Genomic DNA, 13,574 nt, shown 5'->3' with positions numbered 1-13,574 from the left:
AAGGAGAAGGACTCCTTACTCAAAAAGAACAATGTCCAAGATAAAGAAGGAGTTAGAAGTTGAGATCAACTAGAACTCTTCCACCAAGGAAGAGTAGCATTAGAACTGTAGTTATTTCTTCATCTACTAACTCTATATATTGCAGGATGTTCTCACTTTACAGGTAATGCACAAATACAGAAGTTAAACGTGAATTGAGAGCAAAATAGCAAGGCTTTTTGCAAGCAGTTCGTGTGTGATTCAAGTGTGCAAACCTGAAGCTACATGAACCAGATAGAAGAATTAGTTCCAAGTGTTTGTCTTTTATTCTAGTTCAGTTGTAGTAGGCGTTTTCATATTGTACCTTTCATCTTTATCTAGAGGCAATTGTAATAGGTACATAGAGTTTTCAAGTTAGAGTTAACTTGAGGTTGTCGCAACAGTTAGAGGTTGTTTGCTACAACGGGAATAGAGTTAATCATAGGTTTACAAAAGTGTTTCGTAAATACAGTTTTTGGGTCAGTGAGTGAAGAGTTTGGGAAAAATCTACTGGGAAGTAGGTCGTGATTTTTTTATCTTTTGAGTCAGGTGTTTTTCACGTAAAATACTTGTGTTCTTTACTTTCCGCATTTACTATTTCTGCAATAGTAGGTTAAGGAACACTTAGAAGAACCAGGTCCTTCCATAATTAGTTTAAGCAAAAAATTGGACACCACACAAATCATCCCCCCTCTTGTGTGGTATTGAAGTTAAAACATCAATTGATTTTATGCTTAGCCGCAATTCTAGATTTAGAGGTTGAGTGGATGGATGTCAAGATTGCTTTTCTCCATGGTGATTTAGATGAAGAGATTTATATGGAGCAACCTGAAAGTTTTGTAATTAAGGGAAAAGAAAACTATGTCTGCAAATTGAAAAAGAACTTGTATGGATTGAAACAAGCTCCAAGGCAATGGTATTTGATGTTTGAATTTTTCATAGAAAAACAAGGGTATAAGAAAACTTCTTCAGACCACTGTGTATTTTTCCAGAAGTACTCTAATGATGATTTTATTATCTTATTGCTTTATGTGGATGATATGCTTATTGTTGGTAAGAATAAATCCAGAATTGCAATCCTTAAGAAGTAGTTGAGCAAATCGTTTGCGATGAAGGACTTGGAGATAGCAAAGAAAATCTTGGGCATTCAAATCCACCGACAAAGAAATAGAATGAGTTATTTTTTTTCCAAAAGCAATACATTGAGAAGGTACTCAATAGGTTCAATACGACAAATGCAAAAGTGGTTAGAACTCCTCTTGTTAAACACTTCAAATTGAGTATTAGTCAGAATCCATCTATTGATAAAGAGAAAAAGGAGATGTCTCATATTCCTTACTCTTTTGCCATTAGTAGCTTGATGTATGCTATGGTCTGCACTTGGCTAGATATTGCACATGTCGTTGGTACTGTTAGTAGATTCCTTTCAAATCTTGGAAAAGAACATTGGGATGTAGTAAAATGGATATTAAGTATTTGAAAGGTACTGCAAATTTGAAGTTGTGTTTTGGCAATGGCAAGCCTGAACTTGTTTGTTACACAGACTCTGATTTAGGAGGCAATCTTGATAATTCAAGATCCACTTCCGGTTATTTGATCACTTTTGCAGGGGGGGCTGTTTCTTGGCAATCTAGACTATAGAAGTGCATAGTTCTATCCACCACAGAAGCCGAATATATTGCTATCACAGAAGGTTCCAAAGAACTATTATGGATGAAGGAGTTTACTAATGCAGAAAATTGGCAGGCATAAAGCCTGGCAATAGTTCCTCTACTTGAAGACATTTTGGCCCTTTGGCTGGAGGGGAAGTTTTTTGGGCCCATGCCCATATTTTCTAACCAAATTCCAATGGTTTAATCCTATTCTCTTTTGCTTTCCATTTCTATTCGGAATTGGATTCGATTTTTCTTGCTATTTAGAGTTGGTTTTTATTTTAAGAGAAAACACCACTCATTATCTATAAATAGGACAACCTTGAAGAATTGTTCCATACTCATTGGTACAAGTCTTTTAAAGACCTAAGCAAACAAGAGTAGTGTTTGAGAGAGCTTTCATCAAGAGAGAAAAGAGAAGAAAAGTATTTGTTTTGCTGTAGATTTTTATTCCGATCAACCAATTTCAAATCATGTTTTCTGATTCGTTAACCGTTGGATCGAGCTAAATTTTAACTGAGTGTTCATAACAACTTGATATTTTATTTGAACGGTGGAGATCGAATTTTGAGTCCGTAGCATCTGATCTCGAGCCCCAAACAACAACTCTAGCTTTGTGGTTTCTCCTCTTTCTTCAATTGACTTGTCGTTGCTCTTGTTGCTATTGTTACTCCGTATTTGGAACTTATTGTGTAGCCAATTTTGAGAACCTTTTTAACCCTCTTATTTTTATAGTGGAGCTTATTAAATCTTTGTGATCCCGTGGTTTTTACCTTCAATTTGAAGAGTTTCTCACATTAAAATTTGGTATTCTTTATCTTCTTTATTTTCGAGTTTGTCTCCTTCTCGACATAACAAGTGGTATCAGAGCGAGATTCAAGACAGGTTTATCTTGGCGGGTTTAGTTCTAGCAGTAACCTATTTGATGATAATCAAAATTTTTGTTTGAGAAATTTGACCGGATTGTTAGGTGTTTGTCCTGATTTTCTTACCATATTTGATTTTCCTATCTCTTGAAGGAATGGACAACATATTTATCATAATTGGATTTTTCTTTTTGCTGAAGGAAATTATAAATCTCTCATATTTGACTAGTCTTTTTTCTCGTAAGAAAAGGTTTGGACTTCTATCAATTGAGGATCTTTCCTTCTCATTCAGTAGCATCCACAATGTAGCCATAAGGAATGTGAGTAAAAATTGCACGGGGGCGCCCTATTTGGTCGCCCCCATTTAATCTATACCCATTTTTTTTAAAACTATTAACTTGTACCCACTTTTTAAATAACTTCAACCCTCTTTCTCCTTCTTTGTTTCTTCTTCAAGTTACAAAACAAATTGGTATTTATCTCCAGAAGCAACGTTGCTTTAGTTATAAGGTCAATTTTTTTTTAACTGAACAGTTCGGCAGTTATACTTCTGCTCCAAATTTACAGCAAATTAGTCTTAGGAAAATGTTTAAGTTACCAGTTGGGTTTTTTTTTGGATTGCTCATTGTTGGAAAGTGTTTTTGTAAGGCCAATTGTTTGTGTGTCCTTTGGAAATATATATATTTCTTGGTATGATTTTTCATATGCCTCTCTACTTATTTTTGTTTGTTTGGCCACTGTTATTCCTTCTTTTGTCTCAGAGGACATATATCGAGCAACTTGTAGCTTTCTTAAAAACATAACTTGCTCATTCTAGTCCACTTCAGCTAACAGCCACTAGCTACAACTAAGGCAAAACAGCAAAAATATAGCTAGAAAATTATAATTGACAAATATAGCAAATTAACAAAAACTTCAGCTCTTCGCCAGTTACAAAGACACAAACTTCAGCTCTAGAACTGAAGTTTCCCAGTTACAACACAAAAACTTCAGCTGTAGAGCTGAAGTTTCCAGTTACAACACAAAAACTTCAGCTCTTTCCCAGTTACAACACAAAAACTAGAGCTGAAGTTTCCAGTTACAACACAAAAACTTCAGCTCTAGAGCTGAAGTTTGTCAGTTACAAAACAAAAACTTCAGCTCTAAAGCTGCACTTCAAGCCCGGCTACTAGAATGCTGAAGTTTTGCGTGATTGCCTTTGCTACTTCAGCCCCGTGTGCTGAAGTTATGCGAAAAAGCGGGTACGCTTGTAATTTTTTTTGCAAAGCGGACACAAGTTAAAATGTGACACAAGAAGCGGGTATAGATGCAAATGCCCTGGGATGTGAGCGTCTTGTTTAGGGGACAAGTGTTAGTATGTCACTTGTGTTTGCCTCTTCGTGAGGTTGTTCTTTCGATATTCTGTACTCTCTTTTTATATAGTGGATTGCTCATCTCCGCCATAGACGTAGGTCAGTTGACCGAATCACGTTAAATGTTTGTGTCTCTTTTGGTATATTTTTTTTTGTTGTATGATTTATCGGTCCTAACACATACCAACAGTTAGAAGCAGGGGCAGAGCAACTAGTGTTTAAGTTACGACTTTGGCTTAATCCAGTAGCTTTGGTGTACATGTTATCAATTTAAAATACAATAACTTAAAATAACTGGAATCTCTAAATCATAAGCATCAATTCTGGCACTTATAGTATTAAATATATCATTACATTTCTATAAATTATATATAAGAACATAAGAAATGAGAAATGTCATTCGTTTTATAGAGGAAAAAATGTCTTTGTAAAAGAAAACGGGAGAATTCCTTACCTGATCTCTAGCACTGATTGTCCTACTGAATTCTGAAGCCTCGTTAAGAGAAGTATAAATGGAATAAAAACCTCTATGTAGTAGAATATTATCCTTACTTTCTCCAAATATTTTTGTTGGCCGGACCAAAGACCAGTCATCATCATCATGATATTCTGCAGGACACATGGTTCCTCTACAAGCAATCAATATATGATATATCTCTTCTCCCTAACGCTACTTTACCCTCATCAGTGCAACAGCGACAAACCCAATCCAATTTGATACTTTGATTTTTTCAGTTTTACTTACATCTGACTGTGGAATCAATTCCTGCGATATTGGGTCTAAACTATACCTTGTCCAATTCGTATTTGGGCCTACGGTTTTTCCAAGACCTATAGGCCTGGCTTTTATATGGAGTAAGTGCACAAATAGTCATTCTAAGGGATGTTATTAGAGATTAGCCATTACTTATTTTGTCCTGAAATTTTAAATTAAAAATCTTAATTTCAGGACAATATAGGAGATTTTTGTCCCAAAAATTTAAACTAAAAAATTAAAACTCAGAATGCACTGATTAATTTATTAAATAACAGCTCTTTAAAAAGGCTACCCAGTGTCATTTCTACTTTATTTGGGGGCCTAAAATTTTGGGACAAAAACTTTATTTGTGAGACACATACAAATTCTCATTTGTTTTAATTTGCTATGATAAGGGACCAAAAAGAAGGGGGGAAGAAAACTCTCACACCTTTGCTTTCTATATAATGTTTCATGCTCTCTCAACATTAGCCTTTGACCGGTAATGAGGATAAAGAACAAAAGTTAGGCATGCATGAATTTAATGGAAGTTTAGATTTGACAGATAAGAAAAGAAGGCCCGAAATTTTAAATTTGGTCCAAAAAGCCATACAGTTTTAACATAAAATAAAATAGTGGAGTGAAATAGTGGGCGTCAAAATAGGGTAAATGACATCATATAGCCGCTGTTAAAATAATAGATGAAAAAAATATTTTTAATATTATATGTAAAAAATATATAAATTTTATATACTTTTATGGCTGGATAGTTTCGACCGCAGGCTAAAAGAGATCCTTGCCCGTCAAAATACACTAACAACTAGATTAATAGCCCATTAGAATGGTATTGGGCTATAGAAATTGGGAGATTTGCATCTGTACCCGCTTTTTGTGTTACATTTTAACTTGTACCCGCTTTGCAAAAAATATTGCAAACGTACCCGCTTTTTCGCATAACTTCAGCATACGGGACTGAAGTAGCAAAGGCAATCACGCAAAATTTCAGCATTCTAGTAGCCGAGCCTGAACTTCAACTCTAGAGCTGAAGTTTTTGTTTTTGTAACTGACGAACTTCAGCTCTAGAGCTAAAGTTTTTGTTTGGTAACTGGCGTTTTTGTTTTGTAACTGGCAAACTTTATCTCTAGAGCTGAAGTTTTTATTTTTGTAACTGACGAACTTCGCTCTAGACTCTATCGATGATATTCAGTTCGACTGAAATATTCTTAGAAACCAAGTCAAACAAAGATAACCATGACATAACACACACATATATATTAAAAGAACAGATGAAACTAGTGCTTGGTAAAAGAAGTTCCTATTTGCACTGTCTGTTTCAAGCACAAGCAGTTATAGCATTAAAACAAGGGAAGAAGAAAGATCTCCTTTTAATACAAGACCAGTAAAATTTATAGGAAAAAAGGAAACTTGCTTGATTAAAGTATCTAAACATGCAGCTGCTACTGATCAGAAAACACCATGAAATCATGTTACCTTGAAAGAATATTTCAGTCGAACTGAATATCATCGATAGGGTCCATTTCTCAGGATGTGTCATTTAAAAAGAAGAAGAAGAATAAAAAGGAAGGAGGAGAAAGGGGCTGAAGTTATTTAAAAGGTGGGTACAAGTTAAAAGTTTTAAAAGAAATGGCTATAGGTTAAATGAGGGCGACCAAATAGGACGCTCTGTGCAATTTTTACATAGAAATTTGAGAATCCATTTAAGCACATTAGTCTTGCTAAATAAATTTGGTCGCCCCGTACAATTTTTACATAGAAATTTGAGAATCCATTTAAGCACATTAGTCTTGCTAAATAAATTTGGTCGCCCCGTGCAATTTTTACATAAAAATTTGAGAATCTATTTAAGCACATTAGTTTTGCTAAATAATTCCTCTATGTTTGAGAACTGTGGATTTAGCTCACATTTTCAAGGGAGAGTTGTAAGATCGTATGACAGTTCATGTTTTTACCCCCAAAAAAATAAAATTATAGAGTTCAGAAAAATAAAAAGAAGAGAAAACGTCTTAAGACAAATGTCAAAAAGCACATCCAAATAATGTTGATGCAAGTTGTAGACAATCTTCGGCGAATAGTTGTTTCAAAACTGTAAATATCCGAATACACATATTCAAAAAAAAAAACATAATCGGGAAATCTTACTAGTTAAAGTTTGGAGATTACCTGAATTTTACTTTGTTGATGAGGGTTCAATTCTTCCCCTTCTCCCCCTTGTGCTTAATTAATCGATCTCATTAAAATTTAATTTTGATACAACCTGTTTAATAATGTCTTCTTTTTAAAAAAATTACCTTCTTTAAAAAAATATTTTCACAATCAATTTATTCAAAAGACAATTTCAAGTAATTCCCAGTAATTGCCATTGATTTGTAACATATAGATAAGATAAGTAGCATTTTCTAATAGGTTAAATTATCATTACAGCACAAAAAAGTTATAGTACTGTTTAAAAAAAAAAACCTAAGTCAGGCAAAGGAAGGATAGACAAGGACAACACAATGACGAAAATTACACCAACATAAGATAATTATACACACTTGAAATATCCTTCAACCTATAAATGAGAGCTAAATTAGGATTTCTACCCTGAGGAACTTTGTTTTACAGAAATATAGCAATGATAAAGTTATCCCCACAAATTAAATATTGTGTGTCCCAATCAGAGAAGGTAAGAGCAGTGCCCTCAATCTTAAGGAATTAACTTTCACAAGAATGTCAATATAAGAAATGGCCCCTCATTGCCATACTCAACTGCCCACAGGTCCCAGAAAAAAAGAAGGAATAAATCTGCATGAAATCCCAACAAATTAAATAACCCCACATATTTATCATCAAAGTGCCCTCCCTTCTCTGCTTTTGCCTTGTATGTACCACCAACCCTAATTGTGAACCAACCCCATTAATTTTGTGTACAATTTGGTTTTATTCTTTTATGTGTATATTAATCTCCATTGACTGTCAGAAATCTACTTGATTGGATCATGCAAGTCTGACTTCCTTTTGTTATTTTTTATTTTAACATTTATTTTCCTGTCATCGTTGTAACATGAAATGGATATGAGCGTTTATAATCGATACTACTATTAACAAGAATGTATGCGAGCTCATATTAGCCGAGCTCCCATGGAGTCTACTAGAACATTCTAAGAGAAAGAGGAAAGAGAGAGAATGAAGGAACCGACATATTTTGTATAAAATATGAACTCTTACTCATTTCACTAATTGTACAAGTATATATATACATATTGACTAAACTAATTGCTCATTGACTAATTTAACTAGACTAACTACCAACTAGAGATTATATACAATACAATAATGAATCTATTAACAGTACACCCCCCCCCCCCTCCCAAGTTGGAAGTGAGGTTCTCGCAACCAACTTGCCTAGGACAGCTGAATGTTTGACCCCTATGAGGGCCTTAGTAAGGATATTATCCAACTGGTTGTGAGTATTTACATGATGAAGAGAGATTAGGCCTCCTTGCAGCTTGTTCCTAACAAAGTGGCAATCAACTTCAATGTGCTTGGTCCTTTCGTGAAACACAGAATTATGAGCAATATGTATGGCTGCAAATAGCCTGCTCAACTACACCAACTCCCCAACTACCTTTCTGAGGGATCTGTATTTTGCTTCAGCTGAGGATAAGGAAACAGTTTCCTGCTTCTTGGACTTCCAGTTAATACAGATGTCTCCTACTAAAACAATGTACCCAGTGACAGATCTCCTAAAATCTGGGCAAGCTGCCCAACCTAAGTCACAAAAGGCCTTGATTGAGCAGTCAGGATTATTGGAGAAGAAAACACCCAAGGTAGGATCCTTTTTGAGGTATCTAAGAAGGTAAAATGTTGCAGTCAAGTGTGTGTCCCTTGGAGCTTGCATAAACTGACTTAAGAGCTGCATACTATAGGCTATATCCAGCCTAGTATTGGTGAGAAAGTTAAGTTTTTCCACTAGTTTTCTGTAGTATGTAGGGTCTAGTATGGGATTGCCTTCATGTGCTTTCAGCTTCACAGTAGGATCAAGAGGTGAGGAAATACTGTTGTAGTCAAAACACTGGTATTCTTTCAATAAGTCCAAAGCAAATTTCCTTTGAGAAATAAGAATACAAATGGTTTGTATAAGACCTCTAGTCCTAAGAAATAATGAAGTCTGCCTAGATCCTTTATTTTGAACTGTTGATCCAGGAAGGCTTTCAAACTTGCAATCTTTTCTGAGTCAATCCCAATGATTATAACACATCAACATATACAGCCACAAAGATGATGGATGAGGGAGTTTTCTTGTAGAAAAGGGAGCGATCATTTTCAGAATGTTGGTACCCTTTTGAGGACATTGCTTTAGTTAGTTTAGTATACCATTGTCCGATGGCTTGTTTCAGCCCATATAGTGACTTGTTCAGCCTGCATACTACTCTACTTGGAGTGCATTGATCAACTACAAGACCAGGAGAGGCCTCTATATAAACCTCCTCATGTAGGTCCTCATAGAGAAAGACATTGTTCACATCCAATTGGAATATGTCCCAGCCCTTCTTAACAACCACTGTAAATAGGACTCTAACAATTGTCCTTTTCACAACAGGGGAGAAGGTTTCTGTATAATCAATCCTAGCCTGCTGAGTATAACCCTTTACTACTAACCTAGTTTTGAACCTTTCAATGCCTCCATCAGCTCTATGTTCAACCTTGTATGCGCACTTGCAGCCTATTGCTTATTTCCCAGCTGGTAAAGGGACCAAATCCCAAGTATGATTGGCATGGAGTGCCTCAAATTCCTGTGTCATGGTTTCTTGCCAAGAAGGATTGAGAGTTGCCTCTTCATATGAAGATGGCTCACTATCATGGTAAACATTTAGCACCAAGTGCTGACTTTCAGTAGATAGAGCATCATGAGTGATATGATGATGATTAGAAAATAGGGTTTTTAGTGAAAGGATGCAGTGTTGTGTGACAGTGGATAGTTGAGCAGAACTACTGGGCAGTTGGTAAACACAACCTTTTAAGTACATAGGAGTTTGATGACTTCTATTGGATTTTCTTAAAATTGGTGCTTCTGACTGGACATGTGTAGATGAAGGCTGTAAATTGTTATCATTTGGACATCAAGGGTCAGAGGTATTTGGAGAGGGTGTAGGTGTAAGTGTCTCAAAGTGGTGTTCTGATTCTGGAGATGTGACACTAACAGGACTTTGTCCAATGTTCATATGGGAAACCTGACTATTCTTCAGCATAGCTAGGAAAAGAGACTATTTTAAGAACAACAGGAAAGGAAGTATTTTTAGAACTTAAGGAGAATGGGAAAACATTTTCATGGAAGATTATATCTCTAGAGATGTGAATTCTCTTGGTGGTCAGGCTTAGTACCTTGTAACCTTTTGTTCCAAATGGATATCCTACAAAGTTGTATGGGGTAGTTCTTGGTTCAAATTTGTATTTGTGTGTTGTGGGTACAGTGGGATAGTAAAGACATCCAAAGCTTCTCAAGTGAGAGTAATGGGGTTTCTTTTGGTACAACAACTCAAATGGGCATTTATTGCTAAGATAGGTAGTTGGCAGCCTATTTATCAGATAGGTGGCTGTTAGGATGCACTCTCCCCAATATTTGGTTGGGAGTTTGGACTAGAACATGAGTGCCTTGGCAGTTTCAAGAAGATATTTATGTTTTCTCTCCACTACACTATTTTGTTATGGTGTATAGGGACATATTTTCTTATGTATGATCCCTTTAGATTGGTAGAATAAAAGGGTTTCATGGCTTGGGGAACTTCAAGCCATTATCAGATCTAATGGTTTTTATGGATGTATTGAATTCATTTTCAATCATGGACACAAAGGCCTTTAAGGCCTGAAGAGCATTACTCTTGCACCCATTAGGTGGGTCCAAGTGGATCTTCTGAAATCATCTACTAGTGTGAGAAATTATTTGTAGTTATCATGGGTGGTTACATGGTAAGGGCCTCATATATCTATGTGTACTATTTCAAAATAATTTGGAGGTGGTGCTGGTTCTTTGAGGAAATGGGAGTCTGGTTTGTCTTTCCACAGGGCATACAGGGCAAATAAATGGTTGTCTTGGTGCAAACTTTGCAGGAATTGAGGATATTCCTCTCATTTTAACAAAAGGAACCTGACCAAGCTTATTGTGCCACAAAGAATTCACATCATACTTATCAAACATATATGAAGACTCATTCTTATTGCTTGAAATGGAAGTATTTACAAATTGAGGAATGTGACATGAATGAGTATGACTAACAGACTCATGACTATTTACATTGGGAGCAAGAATACAATTGCAGTAGGAAGTTGAAATAATAGAAGGTAAAACAATCCTTTTACCCTTCAAACATCTGGAACAGAGATAGTACATACCTTCTTTGCTACTACCAATCACCTGAGGCCTCTTCACTGAAGGAGCCTGCAACAGATAAAGTGTATCACTGAAAAATACAATACATCTAAGATGTACTGCAAGGGAGTGAACAGAAATCAAATTATACTTGAATGATGGGACATGAAGGACCCTATGTAGGACTATGTCTGAAGAGAGTATCACATCTCCAAATTTAAGAACCTTTACTCTATATCCATTTGGAAGACTTATCAGTAAGGGATATGGTAATTTGGTGATATTAGTAAGTGCATGTCTGTTAAAGTTATATGGTTAGATGCTCATGAATTTATAATCCAAAGATCGGCCTTTTATTTAAAACATTTGCATGAAGGTTTATCAAAATCAATGGAAGAAGTACAGACAACAATACCTGCGAAGTTGGCACTACCACTGGTGGCATTGACATTGCTGGGGGAACCTCCTGCATATCCTACTTGAAAGTGTTGCAACAAGTTCATTATCTACCCATATTGCTCCTTTGTTAGATTGACATTCTGATTATCAACTTGTAGTTCTTGTTCATTTCCATTCTCATAAATCATGTCAGCTGGAGTCCCATGTACATTTTCCACAAATCCTTTTCCTTTGTTGAACTTGTTGTTCTAGTTGTTCCCTTGATTATAAGACTGAGCACTAGCATTGTTACGAATGAAGTTTTGGTTATTATAAGAACTGCCTTGAGGGTATCCATGTAACTTGTAGCACTTCTTCCTTGTATGACATAGTCTTTTGCAATAGTCACAGAATGGACAACCCTTGTTACTGTTGCTAGCTGTGTAATAAGTCTTGAAGTTTCTGGCTCCAAATGGATTTTGATGTTATGGACCTGTATTTACATGCAATGAAGTGGAATCTACACTGATTTGGATATTAGACTTGTATTCCCTTTATTTTTCTTCTTGTATTAGTAGGGAGAAAGCCTGTGCCATAGAGGGCAAAGGCTTCATCATAAGAATTCTTCCTCGCACTATTGTATAAACCTCATTCAATCCCATCAAAAATTGGATGAGACGTCGATCTTGTTCTGCCTTATGCATAGTTTCTTTTGCTCCACATGTGCAATTGCAGTTACACTGAGATTTAACACTCAAGGTGTTCAATTATTCCCACAATCTCTTCATTCGTATATAATATGTGGTAATGTCTAAGGATCCATGTGCAAGGTCATTGATTTCTTTCTGAATCTGGTACAATTTTGCCTCATTTGTTTGGTCATACTAGTCCTTTAATTCCCTCCATAGCTCGACTGAGTCATTTACATACTCCACACTGTCAGAGATTTCCTTAGCAAGGGAATTGAGGATCCACAAGATTACCATATCATCACACATTTCCCATTGGCGGAATTGAGGCAAATCAGGACTAGGTTTTCTAAATTCCCCGTTAATAAACCCTAATTTGTTTTTAACTGATAGAGCTCGCAATACGCTTCTTCTTCAGGAAAGATATTCAATTCCGTCGAACAGAACTGGTACTAAGGTCATCCCAGGACTGTTCGAAGGATAAATGTAGAGGGGATTACCTGTATTGATGACCAATTGGTCATTTTTGCTCGTGATGGGAGTCGTCTCTTCAATTTGGTCGATAGCCATGTTCAAAGCTCTGATTTGATGAAATTGAAAAGTGTGTAGTCTTCAACTAGGTCTAAAACCTTCAATTTGTGAGGTGATTTTTCAGAATTGGGCGGCAATGGCCAAAACCCTAGAAATAGACGAAGCTAAATGAGATTTACAATGAGAGTTGAAGATGCTGAAGAAATCCGAGCTGATGTCCAAGCTCTGATACCATAACAAGAATGTATACGAGCTCAGATTAGCAGAGCTCCCGTGGAGTCTACTAGAACATTCTGAGAGAATAGATGAAAGAGAGAGGGAATGAAGGAACCCGCATATTTTTTGTAAAATATGAACTCTTATTCATTTCACTAATTGTACAAGTATGTATATATATACACACACATACATATGTTGACTAAACTAATTGCTCATTGACTAATTTGACTAGGCTAACTACCAACTAGAGATTATATACAATACAATAATGAATCTATTAACAATAACTATACTCAATAACTATTATTTATTAGAAACTATTTCAGTTAAACGTTTCAAGAAAACAAAGCACAATGTTAAAGCAAAGCAGTTTTCCTTTATAGGGAAAAACTTAAGCCCGATGTCTCATGAGGTTGAGAGAAAAACATATACCAAGCATTATCACCAAATATCTTGAACGACTGTATTACTATGTTAGTTACCTTTAAAATAGTAATTATAATTAAATTTAATTTTATGGTTCTAAAAATACGTGATTTATTTTTATACTAGTTGTTACGCAGTAGATGCTAGGCGTGGGAATTAGAAAATGAGATAAGAACTTGAAAATAGTACGTTTAGGCAAACTGAGCGGCTGAGAATCGGGGCCTCGAGCTTAGATATACGGGGCCTCGAGGTCGAGCTTGATACTGATCTATGGACAGCCGATGAAGGGCTAACAGTTTGAGAACTTTGATGAAGACTCTTTATGATCAATAATGAG

The 13,574-nt window shown here is 35.9% G+C and overlaps 1 pseudogene; it reads right to left on the bottom strand.

Annotated features, from left to right (window-relative positions):
- LOC142178137 (uncharacterized) overlaps nucleotides 1-9,314 on the bottom strand; it is a 149,467-nt pseudogene extending 140,153 nt beyond the window's left edge.
- Nucleotides 9,315-13,574: the final 4,260 nt, after the last annotated feature.

This window comes from Nicotiana tabacum, chromosome 3, assembly GCF_000715075.1.
Source record: "Nicotiana tabacum cultivar K326 chromosome 3, ASM71507v2, whole genome shotgun sequence".
Lineage (NCBI taxonomy): Eukaryota > Viridiplantae > Streptophyta > Magnoliopsida > Solanales > Solanaceae > Nicotiana > Nicotiana tabacum.
This window is presented reverse-complemented; position numbering and strand designations above follow the sequence as displayed.